Genomic DNA, 19,851 nt, shown 5'->3' with positions numbered 1-19,851 from the left:
ATAAGCGAAAAATAAAAAAAGTCATCTGTACAAGCAGTGGCCTAAAAAGTCTGTAATTGTAGACTAGGACGGTTGTTGAAGTTGCTGTGACATCTCAAATACTACCTTTGAATAAACTGTTTACAGGGTTTCTTAGGATGCTGTTCATAGTGAAAGGAAACATTTTCCTTGTGATAATATAAAGAAATTGGATTACCTGAGCTTTTTCTTTCCAGTGTTTCAAAGTGGAGAACATAACTCTTTACTGTCTGTAAATCTAACATTATTACTTCCTCTTAGAAGAATATTGTATCATTAGATGTTTGTTTGAGCTGGTAACATCCTTGCGACTGCTGCAATATTTTTCATTAGCAACCTGTATAATAGTTTGTACACAAGTACTGTTCACATTGTCATGAAAAGTAGCTTTGACCATTTACCTACCAGTAGCAGAATAGTATTTCTGTAAGATTTCCAGTGTATTCCTACCATATCATATTTTATTTCTATAATGTAATTAAACTGTTATTTATTCAAGGAGAAAAAGTATTCCTCTACTTTTTTTGTTTTCCAAATTTTGAGATAACTGAGGAAGCCACGTGATGATGCTGCTTCATCCCACAATCTGGTGCTCTACGTTTTGTTTATAAGTTTGTCTGTCAGATTCTGAAACAACTGCTTAAACAACTTGACAACAGGTTGTCAAGCTTTGTGGGTTTTAATTGTACGTTGATATGCTTGAAGGAGGAGGTAGATTATGTACTTTATATTTGTGTATTCAGTACTATGGAGACAAGAGAGAAATTACATAGTTAAAACCAAATCTCCTGTTTCATTATGTAGGCAATTTCCCCTTTCCTCTGTATTAGCCAAAATGCAATAAATCTCTTTTGCCTTCCTCGGATGGATATGTTTGCACAGAGATGTCACATTAAGACAAACCCATATACTTCAGAAAAACAAAACACAAAAGAGCAGGAGAAAGGAATACAGTCTCAAAGAGTGCTGCCAACAGCAACAATGACCTAAATTAGTTACTGGTGGTTGTAAATATAATCAGAGACTTAGAGTTCGTCTAGTTTTGGCCAGTGCCAATGCGGCAGAGTTACGGGTGGGTGAGTGGGGGATGATGGAATGGTCCAACAGACATGCAAACAAGCTGTGCAGGGAGAGCAAGCTCAGCCAGGCCATTGCCTACAGGGCACACTAGAGTGCTCCCACCACTGCTCATTCACAACTGAAAGGAAGGGTTGAAAACAGACTTAAGAGTCTCTCTGGGGTCTCACACGCCCAATCCAAAGCCCATCAAATGCTGTAGAAAGGTCCCTGCTCATTTGAAAGGCTTGGTTTTCTGTATGACTTAATCTCAGATTCATGTTTCTTGGGCAATTTTCCTTCTCCCCATTTGTGATTTGAGAACAGTGGAGATCCTTAGAGGATATACTGAGCATGTCCTGGGGCCTTGGACCATGGTAGTGCCGCAATATTTGCATTATTAAAAATTAGGTCACTGATGAACTGAGAAGTCTTGGCAAAACAAAAGCCACTAGAAATGAAAAATTAGCTTTTAATCTTTAACTGCATATTACATTTAAAAGAAGAACTCTGAATATTTCTGCTGAAAGGTGTCATTCCCAAAGCAGCCAGGAGACAATTCCAACTGTATTTGCATGCTCACTAGAAAATAACAGCTATACTGCCACAAACAGGCGCTTCCTCTTGACGCTAACAGCTGACTGCCTTTGTACATCTATTTGAAACAACACAAGAGGAAATAATAACAACTTTCCAAACTTTCCAAGTAACTGCTTTCCCACACTATAGCAGCTCAGGAAGCATGCGGGCAAATGTACAGTCATCGTTTCAACCTTTTACATTAGCATCCAGTATTTCTGCTCTTCTGACGGTTGTTTAAAGACGTCACAATATCATCATGCAAACACATCATAAAACATCTGTCTTCAGTGGACGTCCAGCTTTGGCTTGATTTAAAAGTTAAATCATAATATTTGGGAACAGATAATGAAAGAAGGGAAAAAGTCATTTTGCCTGTGTTTAAGAAAGCATAGGGTGGGGTTTTTATCTGACAGTTTAGAATACATGTCTTCTTCTAGTCTGCCTTTCTCCATTGGTGTTCGTAGGTAACGGATATAGAGTTTTCTTTAAATAGCAGCATAACATATGAAGTACATGACTGCCATTAACAGGGCTCCGTAATGTGAACAGTCATCTAATACTAATCTGTAAAATTCAGTTAGGGGGGAAAGGGATCATAAACCTAAGGTAATCTTAATGACTAGGTATGGCATATGCATACACTTCTATTGCTTTCCAATAAATCATCTTTGGTATTCAGAGCAGCACTTAGTTTAATGCTAAAGCATATTAAGGTATGGAATCCTGTGTCAGTAAAGTCCCTAAGAAGTTTTTATTGACTTCAGAAGAAATAATACCCTGCCCCAGATTTTCAAACTAAGTCTGCATTTGGAAAGTGCAATTTTATATTCCGTTATATTTGCATTTTTACTGACATTAAAACAAAGATGAGACAGAATAAATAACAGCCTCTCTATTCATTGGTTTGGGTTTGGGTGTTTTGCCTGCAAAATAATCTATTTTGAGTTCTCATGGGTCAATGCAGAATCATAAAGTCTGGCAGGAGTTCAATGGACTTGTCATGGGAGTGAAGCAATTTATTTATCCATATGTGTGCAGATGGGGTACAGAACATCATGAACAAAACTGCTCTCAGTAATGCTGACAGTCATTTCCTGGCCACTTGCACTGATGCTGTTTTGACACTGTTTTGCTTCCTTCTCTCAGTATACATGCACGTATGTGTGTGCATGGTGAAAATGGACAACTCACATATACAAAAATCTTCCCCCAAAATAAAAAAAAATCTATATGTGACAATAGTAATAACAGTAATAATCATAACAGTCATTCTAGTAATAATAATGTGAAACAACCTCACAGCCACTGATTTCATGAAGGGGAAACCTCTTCTACCATTTGTAGCCATACCTGGATGGATCAAGCCCTACCATTGCTATCTGGACCATTTCTTCTTTTTCCCAGTGGATCTCACTGAACATCCCTCCAGGGCTCCTCACAACAGGGATATCCCACATTCTGCTGAGCTGAAAAGAGGGAGAAGGGAAGTGAGCTGGAAACTCCCTGGTTTTTGTTTGTTGCAGGCTGCCCCTGGAGCCACTGTGTAATGTTGTGAGGGTCTCTGGGGAGTCCCCCAGAGTGTCCCTATCCTTTAAGGCAGGGCTTGGTGGTTGCTGTAAGCTGGCCAACAGGAGAAATCTCATCAAGAGGGATGAAGAATAATCCTCTCTGGTTGAAACTCTGAAAAGAAAGGATTTAAGACATAGCAGGGTAATAATGCTGAGGTGGGGACCTGCTATGTGTCATTTCTTAGTTACGCAACAAGAATTAGGGGTATCATTTTAATAGAGGAATGCGGGGAACTATGCAGGCTATGGATCCATCCAGTAAATACTCCTCCCAAACCTTCACAAGGGTAATAATAAATCCTGTAAGGCCTTTCAGCAGCAGCCTGGGGAAAAAAAATATAATTATTGTCTCTGCAGTGCTTAACTTGCAACCTAATTCAAAGTCATTTTTAAATTATACACCTACCTGCTACCAATGCAGTCTGAGTAGGCAAAATTAATAACAGGCATGCTCAGTAAATCCAAGGTTTAAAGCTTTAGCTAGAATGTTAATGTCTAAATTGAGTAATACTATCAGTCATGAGAATTACTGTTATCTGCCTCCTTATCTCTTCCTATTTATTTGAGGGGTTTTATTTATTCTTCTTATAGCACTAGCAAGGCCTGACAGCTCTGGCAGAGGGAGGGACAGTCTCTATGCATGCAGTCAGTGGTGCTGCAGACTTGCTTGCAGCAGCAGGGTCAGGGCACCCAGGCACTGCACAACACTGATCTGGACAAGAAGGCAAAGAAAGAGGATTAGCCAGTTCACAGCAAGCCTAGTAAGAATGAGAAAAGTGCAGTCTTCCAGGGCACAGCTCCCTACTGAGTCACATCCTATATCCCCTTACAGCTTAGCAGGTGCTGGGTGGACACTACGGCAGGGGAAGGAAAGCTTCAGGTTCACACCCCTGCTCCCACCTTGGTAGCTGATACAGGCTCCTTGGCAGCGACATGGCCAAAATTGTTGCACCCAAGAGTTAGTGCCCATGCAAGACACTTGCAAAGGGAGCTGGCTTTTTCCTGCCTGTGCTTCATCATCCATAAGCGTGAACTGTGCATAGTTTGAACATCTGCTTTTTTACCTCAAATAGCTCTTTAAGAAAAGCTTCCACTTTGAGCTTTGGTGTTCCTGACTCGGGATGAAGGAGCTGATCAAAATGTGGCTATGTGCACTTGATAAAAACCCACACACATCTACAGTCCTTAAGGATAAATTACAGGAAGAGTTGCTTAACAGTGGAATGTCATAAAAGACTCAAAAAAAGACCACATAATCCACCTACAAATTGGGCATTTAGCCCAAATAGTTTTCTATGCAAGGGATACATGCACATAAACCATTTAACCTCATTTTCCCCTATGAAAGCTGAGGGTCTAGTTTAGCTTAGTTAAAAGACTGAGGTACTTCACTCAACAGCAGTGCAGGCAGTGCTTGCATCTGGTGCTGGAAAGGGCCACTGCTGTAGTGACCCAAAGCTGACCTCCTAAACAGATGTCTAAGCTGAAACCTTTTGGGTTCTCTCATTCAAGACATTCAGCTCTGATATGAGGTGAGAGTGTCCATCATTTCATTTCATTTCTTTTTAATCCAATTCAAAATACCACTGGGCCCTGTATGCTGCAGGTGCTTTATTTTATTACTGCAGGCATGATGAAGCTACTGGCTACCATAAGAAAGGACAGAGGGAGCCTTCAAACTCAGTACCACTCTTTTCTGACACTTTTGCTCTTTGCCCTTTGCTGATTACATGAGGTTTTTTAATAGTTGTTTGGGATCTAATTTTAGCTGCTGTGTCAGCTGGCCTCTGCTGAGGCTTAAATCCTTCTGCTGACCATGAAAGTGTCAACGGAAGTCTCAAAAAGGAACAGGGTGCTTGCCTTCTAGAGAGCAGTGTGGAGGTGGGAATGAATAGGAAGGTGTTTCTTGAGGAAACTGAGCATGGCAAAGCATGAGAACAGAGGCTGATGTATATTTTCTTTGGTCCCTTGCCCTCCAGCAGCTTGCTCCTTCTCTCTGTGCTGCCTCCTCCAGAGTGCCAACACAAGTGCTTGCTGGTGAGACAGATCCAGCTGAACCAATCCAGGTAAAAAACAACTTATTTTTCTTTTTTTGGACGTTACACCTGACAGATCACTTCCTGGGTTTCAGAGCTGGGAACTGGCACAGAATTTGTCACATGAGCATCTTAACAGCTACATCAAAACAGGTTCCTGCTGTGCCAAGCATTTAATGGGACTTCAGGGTCTTCTTGTTTGTTATCAGAACAATTGAGAAGTGTTTTGCATTTCCAAACAGGAGCAGTGAGGGAAACCTGAGTTTCAGAGCTCACTGAAGCACCAGAACTGAAGGGACGCATCTGTGTTCTTCAAAGGCAAAGTCCTCACTAGAGGACTAAGAGCTAAGAAAACTCTCACTAGAACTAAGAAACCTCTCCCCATTCTTAGTGCCAACGACTTTGCTGTCACAAATACGATGATTTTTATTTTTTTTAACAACAAAAGTAACCACTGGGATTGAAAATTCCCTTTGTCTTTTCCTTCTCTTGAAAGATACCTGTGCTCTTGTTGAGTCTTCGGAAATTCCCCTACTGAGTCTTTAGAAAAGCCATAGGTAGATGGGCAGAACATGCAAGTCATTCCTCCTGATACCAGCCACATGGCCAACTTGCCAGAGGCACACCTTGCTCTGGGCATGCTATGGTGAGTGCCTCTGCCATGGTGAGCCCCTCTCCACACAGATACACAAAGTCCCAGCACAAACAGTGCGAGCTTGCTGCTGCAGTGGCCCTTGTATCAATGTGAACACCCCTTAGCACAGATACTCATCTCCTCTGGGGTAAACTCCTCTCACTGCCTGCCTCATGTTGTCCTTCTCTGTACTGCTGTGCGTTTCTGTACTGTTACTACTGGGAATCGAAGTAGTAAATTAGTAGAAATTGAAGCAATTAGTTTCTTGTCACTGCACAGACACAGAGATGCTTTGCAGAAGGAGCTGCTGACCGATTGGTGGGCAATTGTGGAAACAAACATCTCAGGTGCATCTGCAGTGTTCAGGCAGGACAACCACAACAATCTCTTTAGCAGCATGAGCACTTGGTGCTTTTTTTGCTGCTCAAATTTCATCTGAATCCCTACCAATGACAACACACGCACTTGGGAGATGTTCACTCACAGAAAAAACAGGCCAAACTTTGATTTTATAGGCCTGTGTTGTTAAAAAAAGAAACTGTCTGGTTCCTTATAAAGAAAAAAAATCAATCTTCTGTAGAGGCTGGGTTGGTAAATAAATCAGGAGGAAAAGCTGCTGTGAATTAGAAAAGTTCCACCACTTTCGCAAGCAGAGGGATACGGGCTAGTCATGCATCAGTCAGGCACACTGCTAAGCTGTAGGTGTTTGTACTCCACAAAAGTAATGGCAACTGTACCCTTTCACAGGAGAGCAAAGTACCCCACATTTTCCCTGGGGTGCAAAGATGCCCGTGGAAACCTGGTAGCCATCACCATCCCTGGCAGTCCACACTGTACCTCTGCTCACACTAACATATGTGTATACCTTGTGTACCCTTAAGCCATCCTAACCTAAACTGGGGGCCAAACTAGCCAGATGTTACCAATAATGTGTAAGCTCTCTGGCCAAAGAGCAGTAGACTGAATATTCTCCTTTGCAAGTGCTGAGTTAGTAGCCTGGTTTTACATAGACTGCTGTTACACCTGGCAACTCATGATAATAGAGGCTTGAGGTATTAGCAACAGCACATAAAACATAAACAGCTTTTATCAAACCATTCCTATGAGAGACAAAAAATACAACCCAGCACTGCATATGTCAAAGGCTGCATTATTAGAGCAGTATTTAGTCTGCAGCTAAAAGGCCACACAAGCCTTTGCTTCTAACTGCTAACTCAGGTCTCCTCAAGGGACTTGACTGGGATTTAAAGGATAAGTATTGTGGAACAGTCTGCAGAGGAGAGTGCAGTCCCCTTAATGCTGTCTTTTCAAGGCATTTTTCTTTCCATTTGTATAGAGACAATTGCTCCAGCTAACCTGCCTGTCCTGTACCCTAGGCAACCTGACAAATTAAAACTAACGGCCTAATCCATCAAACAAATGGTTTGCCCTGGCTCCATCAAAAGTAAATAAATAGCTATCCCCCCTCCCTGAAAAATAAAACGTTTCAGCATCAAGGAAAGCTTCTTCCCTGCCTCATCTTTCCCTCTTCACATGTCTAAAGGTAAGCTCTTACAGCATGACCACAAGATGACCAAGATCTAAGGACTATCTACTAGCACAAGTATTTTCTCTCTAATCCATCTGTGAACTCAGGGGTTCAGGGGAAACTTGGGAGTGACACAGAAAACCATATCTCAACCCCTCCGGTGGGACTCCAAGATAAAAACCAAACCTTGAGGCTGATGGCTTGTCAACCAGGGGCAGGTCTTACAGAGCACTCAGCATGTTCTCTTCCTTCCCTGCTGCCTTCAGCAGCCTGCAAACACAATCTTTGCCAATGCTCCTCACAGCATCTAACTTTGCTTTGAAACTCAGAATGTATTTACTGCCTTTGATTTCCTGACTGGGAATGAGTGCTTGGAGCCTTACTAATGAAGCTTGAAGAACAGAATTGAAGCACTTTCTCCATGCTGGCTGGCACAGGTGGAAGGCAACTGCCTGGCACCAGTCGCCATCCTTGAGTGCATGCTAGAAGACAATGGCATGAAACACTGCACAGCAAGGTCAGGCACAGGGCTGGGGCTGTGCATCCCTGCACAGGTAATTCCACCTGTCCTGTACTGCGACAAGCCATAAGCAGATATAAACTGCACTATATGCCAACTTCAGGCAAACAAAACCTCGTTAATTCATTAGATTGGCAGCAACTAACATATAAAGGCACTTAAAATGTTCAGCAACCACCATTAACACTTTCATTCTGGAGCATAAACGTATATACACACCTAAATAGGAGCTCTGGGGCTGCACCCTTACCCTGACCTGAAGAGGTGGGCAAGGGATGGCTGCCTCTTTCATCTACCCTCCACCTTAGACTCCAGCAACATCTAATCTCTTGCAGCAGCAGCACTGGATTAGGCAGCAGGCACAATGATGGGTATTGCTAGCTGGCCAGGATTTAATTGAACACAGATGGAACAGGCAGCCTGAGCCTGATGCAAAGTGCTTCCAGTCTTTGCTTCTCCTTGGGGTCCACAAGCCGCAAAAACAACAGTGCTTCCCAGTTTGGTCATAAAACTTCCTTAATGCTATTTGCTGTTTGTTTTTTGAAGTGAAGCTTTCATTATCTAGAAGAGACATTCAGAGACACTCACAGCTACTTATCGCTCATAAAAACAAACATTAGGCCTCGACAAGCTAGGCACATCAGTGCACTTGTTCAATAGCTGCTTCTTCCTTGCCCCTAGTACCACCCAGGAATGACCACTCAAAAGCCTCCTCTCTGGAAGTTCCACTGTTTGCATAGAAGTTGCCAGTTCTTGAGGGTGCAAAACAACACAGAAACATCAAAAGTAGGTTCTCCATGGTGGATCCTTGGTGAAAGTCCATATACCACATCTCAGTGTGGTTGCTCATCCATCACCCCAGTTTGTACCCCATTACTGAAGGTTTATTTCAGAAGCAGCAGAAGCCAGGAGAGTGCCTCGATGAGTATCTGGCTCCTGGAGATACGCACTGCAGTGAACAACAGGTTTTCAGCCACTTCGCCCAAGGGAACACAATGCAGCATTGCCCTTCTTGCCAATCTCATGATGAGCTGGAAGGGCAGGAGGCAGAATACACATCTGGATAAAGACTGTGTTAAACCTGAGGCTCCCTGTCCTGGGAAGGACAAGACTCAGTTTTCAAGCTGTGCTGAACAGATTGAGAGAGCTTATCACCTTCCAGGACTGCACCTAAGCATTGTGTTTATGAATGACTATGTCTTCATGGCACCTGGACTATATACTAAATGGATCTGTTCAGGGCTTCCTCCTGCAGACCATAACCAGACACACGAATGTCAGTTCTTGTAAGGGAAAATTAGAAAAGGTGCCAAAAAAGCCATAGAAGTGATTTAATGGCTTGAAAATCTATTTTTCTGCGAGAGACCTAGCTCATAACATTTGAGTTTTTATCAGAGAATGCTGAAAGATGACTCTGTTGTAGCATGTGAACTATTTCCATGGGAGGAAATACCAGCTACGAAAAGCCTCTTTAACCAGCAGAAAAATGCATAACAAGAGCCAGTGGCTGGAAGCTAAAGCCAGACAAATTAAAATGGGAAATAAGGCATATATTTTTAAGAGTGGGGGTAATTAACCACTGGAACAAATCCTCAAGGGAAGCTGTGGATTCTTATCTCTGGAGAATTTCAAATCATGGCTGGATGCCTTTCTAGAAGATGTACTTTAGCCAAAGAACCTATTAGGTTCAATACATGGGTAATTGTGTGAAATGTAATGGCCTGTGATATACAGGAAGAACAGATGATCTAATGTTTCTTTCTGGCCTTAAACCTAAGAAGCTATTCATCTAGATGGGAGCCCTGTGCCTATAGCTGAGAATTTGATCCAGGGCCCCCACTGCAACATTTATAAAATGTGTGAAAAATGAATGTATAAATGCAACAAAGAGAATAGAATCAAACAATGAATGGGGAGCTAAGGACAAAGAAACACACCCATATAATAATTTATTTCTTCTTTTTATATTGAATTCTGAATTATACTGGAATGCAATGAGCACCTATAGAAAGCAGGACCGTGAAGCAGCAATTTACACTGAAGAAATTCAATGAAATGGGAAGATACAAGACTATGTTTGGACACTGTCAGTTTTCTGCGATAAAATTGCATTAGTAATTAATAATCTCCCAGAAAAGAGGGAGAGAGAGATCATCTGCTACCGTGTGTCTATTAGCAGATAAATCCAAAGTGAAAGATATCCCCTCTGGGACTACTTGATGGATTATATTAAATTTAATGGTAATGGAAGGAATACTGTAATTGGAAGATGCTGCAGGGAAAAGATATGGTGGGAGCAAGAGAAGGAGGTGCATTGCTGGTGCAGAAGACCCTATGGTACAGAAACGGGCTCAATTCCTGCCAAACTGCACCAAAAGAGCAGAAGATGCTCCATTCCTCATAGGCAAAGACCAGAAAACGCATGGGATTATTTTAGCTAATATGGAAGCTGATCTATATTATCCCCAAGGGAGGTATGTTTGGCAACTGCGGTATGGAAAATAAATATTAGAAATGCCAGAAATGTTTTAAACCGTGAGTACATTTCAGAGGAATAAAATGACAAGTTCAATTAGGTTCCTCGAAGCAGAGGAGAGAAACTGATTAATCAGGCATGGAAGTTCCTAAGTAACCAAAACAACTGTGTGGGCTTTCTCCTCTTGACTCATGTTACAGGAGGAGGGTGTATCTATTTGAAAATGGAATATATTTCCACATGCTCTCTAAAGGAGTGTCCAAACATATCTAGATAGAAAATGGTCCCTGTTATCTAGGTCTCTCCAGAGCCTCTCATACATTGTGTGTAGCTCTGGAATACGTACAGGAATTTTAGGGTATTTTCTTTGAAGATAAAGTGGCTTTTTAAAAAATATATTGACTCGGTGCTAACATCCCAAAGGGGCGATATAAACTTCACAAGTAAATTTGTATTGAGCAGAAGGATAGCTACTCCAAATGGCAACCTAGATTAAAATAAGCCAGCAACACATTTATGATGTCTGAAGCCCAAAGACTTCTTGGAAAAATAGCCGTGTCTGTCAGAAACACCCGATGTGGAGAACCATATCCCTGCAAATTGCCAGCAGAACAGCAAGAGTTACCATCCTCAGCCAGTGAAATATCGAATGATTATTACATCTGAGCTGGCTCTTTCCCAGAGCATTGGATACTGTCTCTACCAGCCTCGGAAAGCTGCCTTCTGCAGATGGGCTTTTTCAGAGGTGTCGTACACCTCACTGCTCAGGGGAAGAGACAAACAAAAGCCAACGCATGTGACACAGAACTGAACCGTGCAAATAATATCACGCAAGAGGATGCATCCTCATCATAAAGCTACAGGACGTCTGCAGAGAAATTCAGTTTTCCAGTTCGCTCACTTTGGCTGAAGGCTGAAGGAGGGGGAAGGGACCCCCCACTAATCTCAGACCCCTCATGCTTTGAGAGGGATTTGGGGGTCACTTTTTATGTTATTTTTGGTGAAAGATGATTGAATTTGATCACAACAGCGTGTGGGATGGTGACCAAGGTAGGGCTGTACTCTTTGGTCGTGAGCACAGCAGAGCAGAAAGCCACTGACACAGCTGCCATGCTTATCTTGTTCGGGGTTTTCTCCTCTCTGCCATGCTCCCCAGTGCTCCTGCACTCATGTGCCCCCTTCTCACTGCTGAGACCTGTGGATGCATGGCCTCCTGGTGTCACAACACATCTGTGGGTGTTGTTAGCGTCACGAGCAACTCCAGCAGCAAAGCTGATCTGTGTAGTGTTGCCTTTCCTCCAGAGCACCAGCCGCTCCAACATGGGGAACACTAGTTTATTTTTATTGAATATTTTGTTCATGTGGACTCGGAGCTGATTCCCACAGGAGAATGTCTTGGAGTAGGAAATGTTCCAAATAACATACGAGCTGCTACATGCATCCACCATAGAGAAATGAGCCATAGATGAAGCACAAAGCTTGGCACTGAAACCTCACATTGCTTAACCCTGGATCTGCCAGTGACTTGCTGCAAGAATGGGGATGAGCTTCCTACCTAATGCCTCTCTCCCTCTGGCAGTTATCGTAAGGATGAATTGTTTAATGTGTGTACACAGCTTTCATGTTGCATGCACCATTTCCTGTATACATAAGTGCTAAAGATTATGGGGTGGTTCTGTCATTGCTAGAACACTAAACGTGCGTTTCTGGGCTTAATTAGGTGTGTAAAAAAGGCTGTACACAGCCACACTGGAAAATGTGAGTCCTGATGTATAAATAGTTGCGAGGCCATGGCAAAATGGATCTCAGCAAGAGAAAGGCCATCTGGATTTAACCTTGGCCAAAGCCTGCTAAAGTGCCTCTAATGGCCCCTAAGCTCTTAACGCATCCGGAGAGGATTCCCACTTCAGTTCTTTTCTGATCTGCCTGGTGTGAATTTGAGCAGAACTGGATGATTATTTCATTAAAAAAAAAAAAAGAATAAAAAAAGACCTGTGCAGAAGTCATGAAAGCTTTGCTATAAGCTCAGATCTTGGGCATGGGCTTATCAGAAGTTTTGCAGGGGCTTCTGTGTACTCTGGGAGGCAAGGTGGTGGGCTGTGAGTCGCCTGGGCATCAAGCCACTCCAAAGCACTTTCCATGGCTTTCCTGCCCTCTCCATTGCTCTGCTTTAGGTGTAGTATGTTGCATCCAAATACCTGCTAGCCAGTAGCCTTTACCTGTCCTGGAGAAATGTTCGACTTGCAGAGCCATCATGCTGACACTGGTGAAACCTTTTTCTGCAAGTCACAGAAGGGTTTGGATTGGAAAGGGCCTTGAAGATCCTCTAGTCCAACCCCCCTGCCATGGGCAAGGACATAAGTCAGCAAGGCACAGCAAGCTGTGATTTGCATTTGTGCAATTTACTCCTGTCTGGGGGCTGGCTAATCTCCACCAGTGTAAATAGCACCTCTGCCTGTATGCACTTGGGGACAAGAATGACAAAGCCCCATAAGCGGCTGTCACCACTGGACATAATGGATATAATATGGCAAAATCCCCAAACCAAACAAGACCTTAATTTATCATTGAGTTTTGAGTTTCCTGAAATCTAAGGTTGAAAGAGGTTTCATCCCTTGCTCAAGGGGTAAAATCCTCTGGCAAGAAAAAGCAAATAAAGGTTCACAGTGCACAGGCTTTCTGCAAATAAATGCCTGAGTATCTCACCAATAGGATCAGCATGATATAACTGCAACAGCATCTCAGCCTGGTCTGTATTGCAGGACCTTGGGAAAAGTAAGTTCAGCTTCTGATGATGATCTTGTGTCATCACGGGAATGTTTTCAGAGGACATTTTTCATATGTTAATAGTTTTGCACATTATTAAACTGGATCTAATTATGCTTGGTTTGCTAGGAGCAGCAAATCATATTCACAATTGTGATTTCATTAAAAAAAATATTCTGTATAAAGGTTTCATTAAGATGTTAATTTCTACTGGAATTATATGCACATAAATAATAAACAAGAATACATGCCCATTATTAGGAAATCATTTCCACATGTACCAAGCTGTTTACTTTAATTTAGCTTAGATTTTAAGTGGCAAGTAGTGTGCCAGGCCACACTGAAAGTAGGTGATGCCCTTTTAGCATTGAGAAAAACAACGGCTCATATAAAAATATCTAATGATGGGAAACATAGCACAGGTTTGAATCACTGAAGGAGCCAGCACAAAAAGGCACAGACTGTAAGACAAATGCGTGAGGACAGCGGACACCTTTCTGTCTGTGGATATTGTATTTTAACCGAACAAGGGTAAATGCTGACCTGCCACAGAGGCCTGGATGGAGGGAGCAGGTCGCCTGCCAGAATGCCTGAATTTGCTGGTCTTTCTTTGTGAAGAATCCACTGTGAGATGGAAAGTGAGTTCCCTGGCCTGTGGGCAACTGCCAGACCCCAGATAGCAAGGGCAGCAAGGGCACAGCCATGGCCAAAATCCTGACAGACAAAGGTACTTTCTCTGCTGAGTTGTCAGCATCTGGAAATGACACCAGTTTGCTCAGTCATGTCGCAGAAAAGCATCTGTACTTGTGCCTATTGGTCTTACAGTGCAATGACAAGATGGGGTTTATTTCTGGCCTCTAGAAAGAGGATTTCTTGCTCTTGCAGAGCCTATCTGACATAAAGATCAAACGTGCCTTATGTAAGGTTTGCTGACATGCCCTGTTGGGGCACAGAAAGAAGAATGAAAAGGAAAAGACAAAAGGTTTGGCAGTATCAACAAATTCTCCCCTCTGTGCCTTCCCTCTAGCATCACAGGATGACTCCATGTGCAGGAACAGAGAGCTTTTGCTCAGGAGAAAAGTGGAATTGAACAAGAGGAATCTAAATGCAGCACACTCAGAACTGTAAGAGTTCTCCACTTCAAGAGGAGTCACAATAGAAGCCTGGAAGCCTGAGCAATAGGACCTAGGAAATAGAAAACGGAAATTAAATGTTTAAGACCCTGTATGTTTAGATGGTGATATCTTCAAGACAACAAACAGCGAGGGGCCAGGAAATCCCAAATTTAATCCAACACTCTCCATATTTCCTGATTTTCTCTTGTTAAGCATAAAAAGCACAGCCAGGATCAAGTTAACATTCTATTTCCTGCCATGTGACTCTGTTGGCACTGTTTTTGTTGCTATGTATATGTGAACCCATCCACTCTGAAATTAAAAAGAAATACATTAATTGCCTTGACACGCCGAGAGAGGTAAGCGAAGAATTTCAGAGCTGCAGCTCACGAGAAATGCAACAAGCCCAACTGCTGGTGCCACAGGGTTTTTTGTGAATCCAAGGTGAATGTCTCACGGATTGGAGTTCATGTCTCATGGCAGGTTCTGTTATTATTAGATGACACGTATTGATTAGTGTGAGCTATCTGACAAGTGTTTATCCTAGCAGAATGTAAATCATGTAGCTCTTTGGTGCTGCTCTGACACAGCTGCCATCTTCTAGAGTGCGTTAATTCCTGTGAGCTGACAGGCAGGAGGAAAACTTCATGAATGCACCCTGCAGTCCTCTGCACCCACCAGGTCACCAGGACTGCTGGCTACCTGAAGCTGTCAGCATGCCCTGCTGCATGGCATCTGAGGCACAAGGTGATGATTTGGGAAATAGGATGTTTCTAGCCTTATGGGCAGTTCCTGTGCAGAGTGTTCATCTAGGGAAGCACTCCCAGTGAGGTAGTGGGGTGGTGAAATGAGGCCTGGCCAGCTCCCTCCACCCAGGGGACTAAGGCATTAGTCTCCTGTGGTTGCCCATGTCCAAAGCCCTAGGAGCACACCTACCTATCAGAAATAGACAGCCAAAGCAGAAGGCATACCTAGCACAAGCACTGAAAACTGTGCTCATCACACATAGGTGATAGCTGTCCTGAGCCCTTACTAGCAAGGTGTGCACGTATGGTATCTCGCTGCAATCCCAGAAAGGTTCTGTTTCATTAGCATAGACACTGCAAGTATCTGAAGGGGGCATACAGGGATGCTGGGGATGGACTCTTCATTAGGGACTGTAGTGATAGGACAAGGGGTAGTGGGTTAAAACTTAAACAGGGGAAGTTTAGATTGGATATAAGGAGGAAATTCTTTCCTGTGAGGGTGGTGAGGCACTGGAATAGGTTGCCCAAGGAGGTTGTGAATGCTCTATCCCTGGCAGTGTTCAAGGCCAGGTTGGATGAGGCCTTGGGCCATATGGTTTAGTGTGAGGTGTCCCTGCCCATGGCAGGGGGGTTGGAACTTGATGATCTTAAGGTCCTTTCCAACCCTAACTATTCTATGATTCTATGATTCTATGTTCCTGGACTGCAGCAGGAACTCCTGGGGTGAGGAGGTAACACTCATGACTCCAAAAAGTAGTGCAAGGAAACCCGTTCCTTCCCCAGGGTCATCATCAGCTTGGGGAAAGTGCTCAGGGAGGGAGGATTCCTGGTCTGCAGCTGTGGCTTATAAATCTCAGCCCTAAGAGCAGCATGTGTGGGACAAGAGGGTGTGAGTTAGTGGCAATGAAGCTTATTCCCCAGACAAAGGAGATTTAAAAGCCACCTGCGTGGATCACAGCCCCCGTCGTTTGCCAGATGATAGTTGCATGGGCTTGGCACAGGCACCAAAGTGTCCAGCTACAGGCTGGTGCCAGTCTTACCATACTCCTCCCTCTGCAGTTGGGGTCCTCCCAGCTACCGAGGCTCAGCACAGCCTTCCAGTATCTTCCTTATTATCAGGAAATAGTTTGGACTCAAACCTTATTAATAGCAAGGGTGTGCCCCAATGAACTCTGGGGGCTCAGTGGCCATAAGCTTTCCGCAAGTGCTTCCACCTGTATTAATGCTGACTCTGATACAAGCCCTTTCTTTCAGTTTTCCAGCAAGGTCCATCACTGGCCCAAGAACAAACAGCAGCCAGGAGGTGTTGCAGACCCCACAGAATAGCAGATGCTGCCTGGCTCCCACTAGCTGTGCCCTGTGCCTTCCACCAACATCTGTGCCCTGCCAGCATCCAGCGGCACACAGGTCCCAAAACATAGCCCAGGAGCTCAGCCACAGTTTTCAAAGCAAAGAGGCACACTTTGATTATTACTTAGAGATTATTGTTACAGAGCACTTTTAGTCATCATGACCTGACTTTTCACTGATACCTATGAGAGCTGACCCAAACTTCTGAGCTAACTTGGTGCTTTCAAAAATATCCTTTGACAACCCTAGTCTCCTCAGGACTGAGGCTGAGAGGTGGCAGGACATTGTACTTTTCCCTATGACAATTTTGATTTTAAAAGCTGCCTCCTTTTACCCAGAGTCAATACTTTTTGAAAGGAACAAGGGAGGGAGGGAGCGACAGAGGAGTGCAGGAAGGGAGGAAAGGGGGAAGGGAGAAAGAAAGTAAAAGGAAGGAGGATGGGAAAAGGGAAGGGGGTGAAAAGGGAGGGAAAGAGACAAGAAAAAAGGAAGGGGAAAAAAGAACAAGATGGAAGGAGGAAAGGAGAGAAGAAGGGAATTTTACACTGTTCTGATCGTTCCATTTTCTTCCTATTTAATATGTTTTCATTCACACTGGAAAAGTCTAGCAATACTGTTCACATCTCAAGCAACACTGTGAATGAGTCTGCCAGAGACAGATACAGTTATTTCTCAGCTAAGGTCTGATGTGCCACTTGCTGATGAACTGATCTTACCAAACACATGTTGAAATTTCAAGACATAACTGAAGGATTATGTAAGTCCTTTCCAGGATTTTCAAGGAAGTTTTATCATGAGGGTTAAAAGTTAGGAATAAAGCCCACCAATGCCGGTGTCCTGGAGCTGCAGTGAGTGATGCCTGAATACAGCCCTGCTATGACATGCTTTATGAAAACCATGAGCAAGGAAACTATGAAAATGAGACTAAATTTTCTCTTTTTACATTTTAACTTTTGAAATTTTTTGAGGTCTCTGGGCTTTCTTTTGCCACTCTGTACCCTCTCCATTTAAAAATGCTTGAACACAAAAAGAAGGAAAAACAAAGAAAGACTGGAGGGACCACAGTAATGGACCATTACTCATTTTATTTGTCCTGAAGGGAGAAAGATAAAGCAACAGAGTTCCAACTTTGTAGAGTTGGATTTTTCATTATTAAAATGATGAAGCATAAGTTTCACACTCTTTAGAATTGAATATAATATGAAGAATCTACCCAGTCTGGACCTGCACTAGCCCCAGGCAGAGGAGAGCTTCCCCAGACACATACATCGTATGCTTTTGTGTAAGTCAGGAGGCAAGAGAGTAAGAGAGGTCTCCAGCAAAGACAGAGGCAATGACTAAGCACCCGAAAGCACTTAATGTGTAATTTAATGGACTGTCCTCTTTATAAACTAAGCTCCTGTTGTGCTCAATTCTTCAGTGACTAAAGACCCCATTCTATATCCATTTCCTTAGTGAAAGGAAAGGCAGACCTATGTCTCCAAGGAAAGTATCTTCTTCCGATCTCTTCTTGGCAGTGACTTCCAGTCTCCACTCATGGTTTCTCAGTCCAGTTTCTGCTTTCTTATCCATCCAGCCCTACTCCTTCCCTGCAGCTTTGTTCTTCATCACTCCAGTCCCCTAGCCCTCCTATGCCAGCATTCAGACCCAGGTTGATTCCTCAGTTTCAGTGTCTTCATCCTGCCTTTCCTCTGTCCATATTCACGTTCAGCATGCTTGGCTCCCTGCTTGATCTCTCCCTCTCTTGCCCCTCAGTGTGTCATAATACCAATCTTCTTTCCCATGTCCCTGGCAATTCCTGTTTAGCTTCCTATCCAGCCCATTCTTCCCCTCAGTGAAGATCCTGCTCACAGGTATCTCTCTTTTCACAGTATCTGCTCCTTCTCCCCACTCAGATTTGTTTTCTAAGCACAGCCTCTTTGTTCCATTCAGACTACTGCTGTGTTTCTTTTTTTTCTTAGCCTTCCTTCCATGACCACTTCTGTAGCACTCCCAGTCTTTGCTCTCTTCCTAGTTTCCCTCCTCCCAGGCTGCCCTCATCAGCCCCTCTCAAAATACTCAACCAGCCTGTCTTAATCTTCTTGTTCTTTCCTACTTCAGAAGAGGTGCTGATGGGAAAGTAGGCTGGGAATGGTAAAACTGGGATGTGGCAGAAACTAGGAATGCGAGTGAAACAGTCCAGATGGGATTAGCAGCCTATTTTTCCACTGAGTGGGTCCCCAGAAAAAAATGAAATATTTGACTGCACTTTGCATACCCGGAAAGATTGTAGCCTGAGGATCACATATTCATCATGGAAAATTTCTTCCTTAAAGACTAAAATTTGGCAGTTATAAGTGGCAGAAAATCGAATCACTGCAAATATCAGGGGAACTCAACAATTTGCCATTATTCTAGGTGTTACACAACATCTTGTTATCCTGAAATAGTAACTGCTTCATCTGCATGACAACTTCATGCTATTATTTAATTCTTATGTTGTGATAACGTGATATCTCAATAAGGATCAGGACACAGTGTTATAAGACTTTGTAGGCACATACACTACAAAACCATCTCTTTGGGAATGCGCTTAACAGTTCAAAATGAAGATATAACTGGCTCAGGTCTTCCCATTTTGCCCAGTAACTTTCTGATTATAAGAGCATGACGATAGAGTGCAAGAGACATGTAGGTTAAGTAGTTTTAAATAACCAATTATCTATATGTAGCTATGTTGGATTTGATGTTTAATTGTTTCAGACATGCAAGCTTTTTCTCCAGTTATCTTTTCACAGCCCACAAACACAATTTCCTGTTAAAGTAGCATTATCCTGAAAACTCACAATGGATTTTCCAGGCGGAGCACTCTGACCCAGTTCTAAGTCAGAAGTTTTTCCTTACAGCTGAGTAAAAAAACTTAGTAAATCAGAAGTGAACAATATTGGCCTAATATAATGAGATTTCATAATGAAGTAGAAGCTGAATGCTCAGCTCCTGAAAAATCAATCTCTATACTTTATAGATAAACAACTGGAAACCGCAGAGCTCTATTTCCTAAACCCATACAAAACTCTGTACATTTGACTTAACATTTAGCTGCAGCTTTCTGAATCATAAAAATATAAATCAAATTATTTGCTTTTTTTTCTCTCTTTAATAGCTCCACAATGTTGAAATTTTGCCACCAATCACGGAGCACTGAATAGCTTTTCAACTAGCATTTCTTTATTTTATTTTATAGCGCTTCAGGTTTAAAAATGACCAACATTTCTATGGCAATCTCTCTCCTGTATATATAGCAGCAAAGAAATAAAAACCATGAGTACTTATTATTTGTTAAGTGTTTGACTAAATGAAGTTGTAAAAAAATAATGAAAATCTCTGCAATTCACCATAAAAATTTCATTTCCAAAAAGAGTTAGTAAGGATGTCAAAGCAAAAAAAAATCATTCCTATGGCACATGCTATTAGACC

The sequence above is a fragment of the Neopsephotus bourkii genome, unplaced genomic scaffold (assembly GCF_033783945.1).
Source record: "Neopsephotus bourkii isolate Nb327-2 ecotype Australia unplaced genomic scaffold, CSIRO-AGI_Nbou_v1 NB_1511, whole genome shotgun sequence".
In the NCBI taxonomy this organism is placed as follows: domain Eukaryota; kingdom Metazoa; phylum Chordata; class Aves; order Psittaciformes; family Psittacidae; genus Neopsephotus; species Neopsephotus bourkii.
This window is presented reverse-complemented; position numbering follows the sequence as displayed.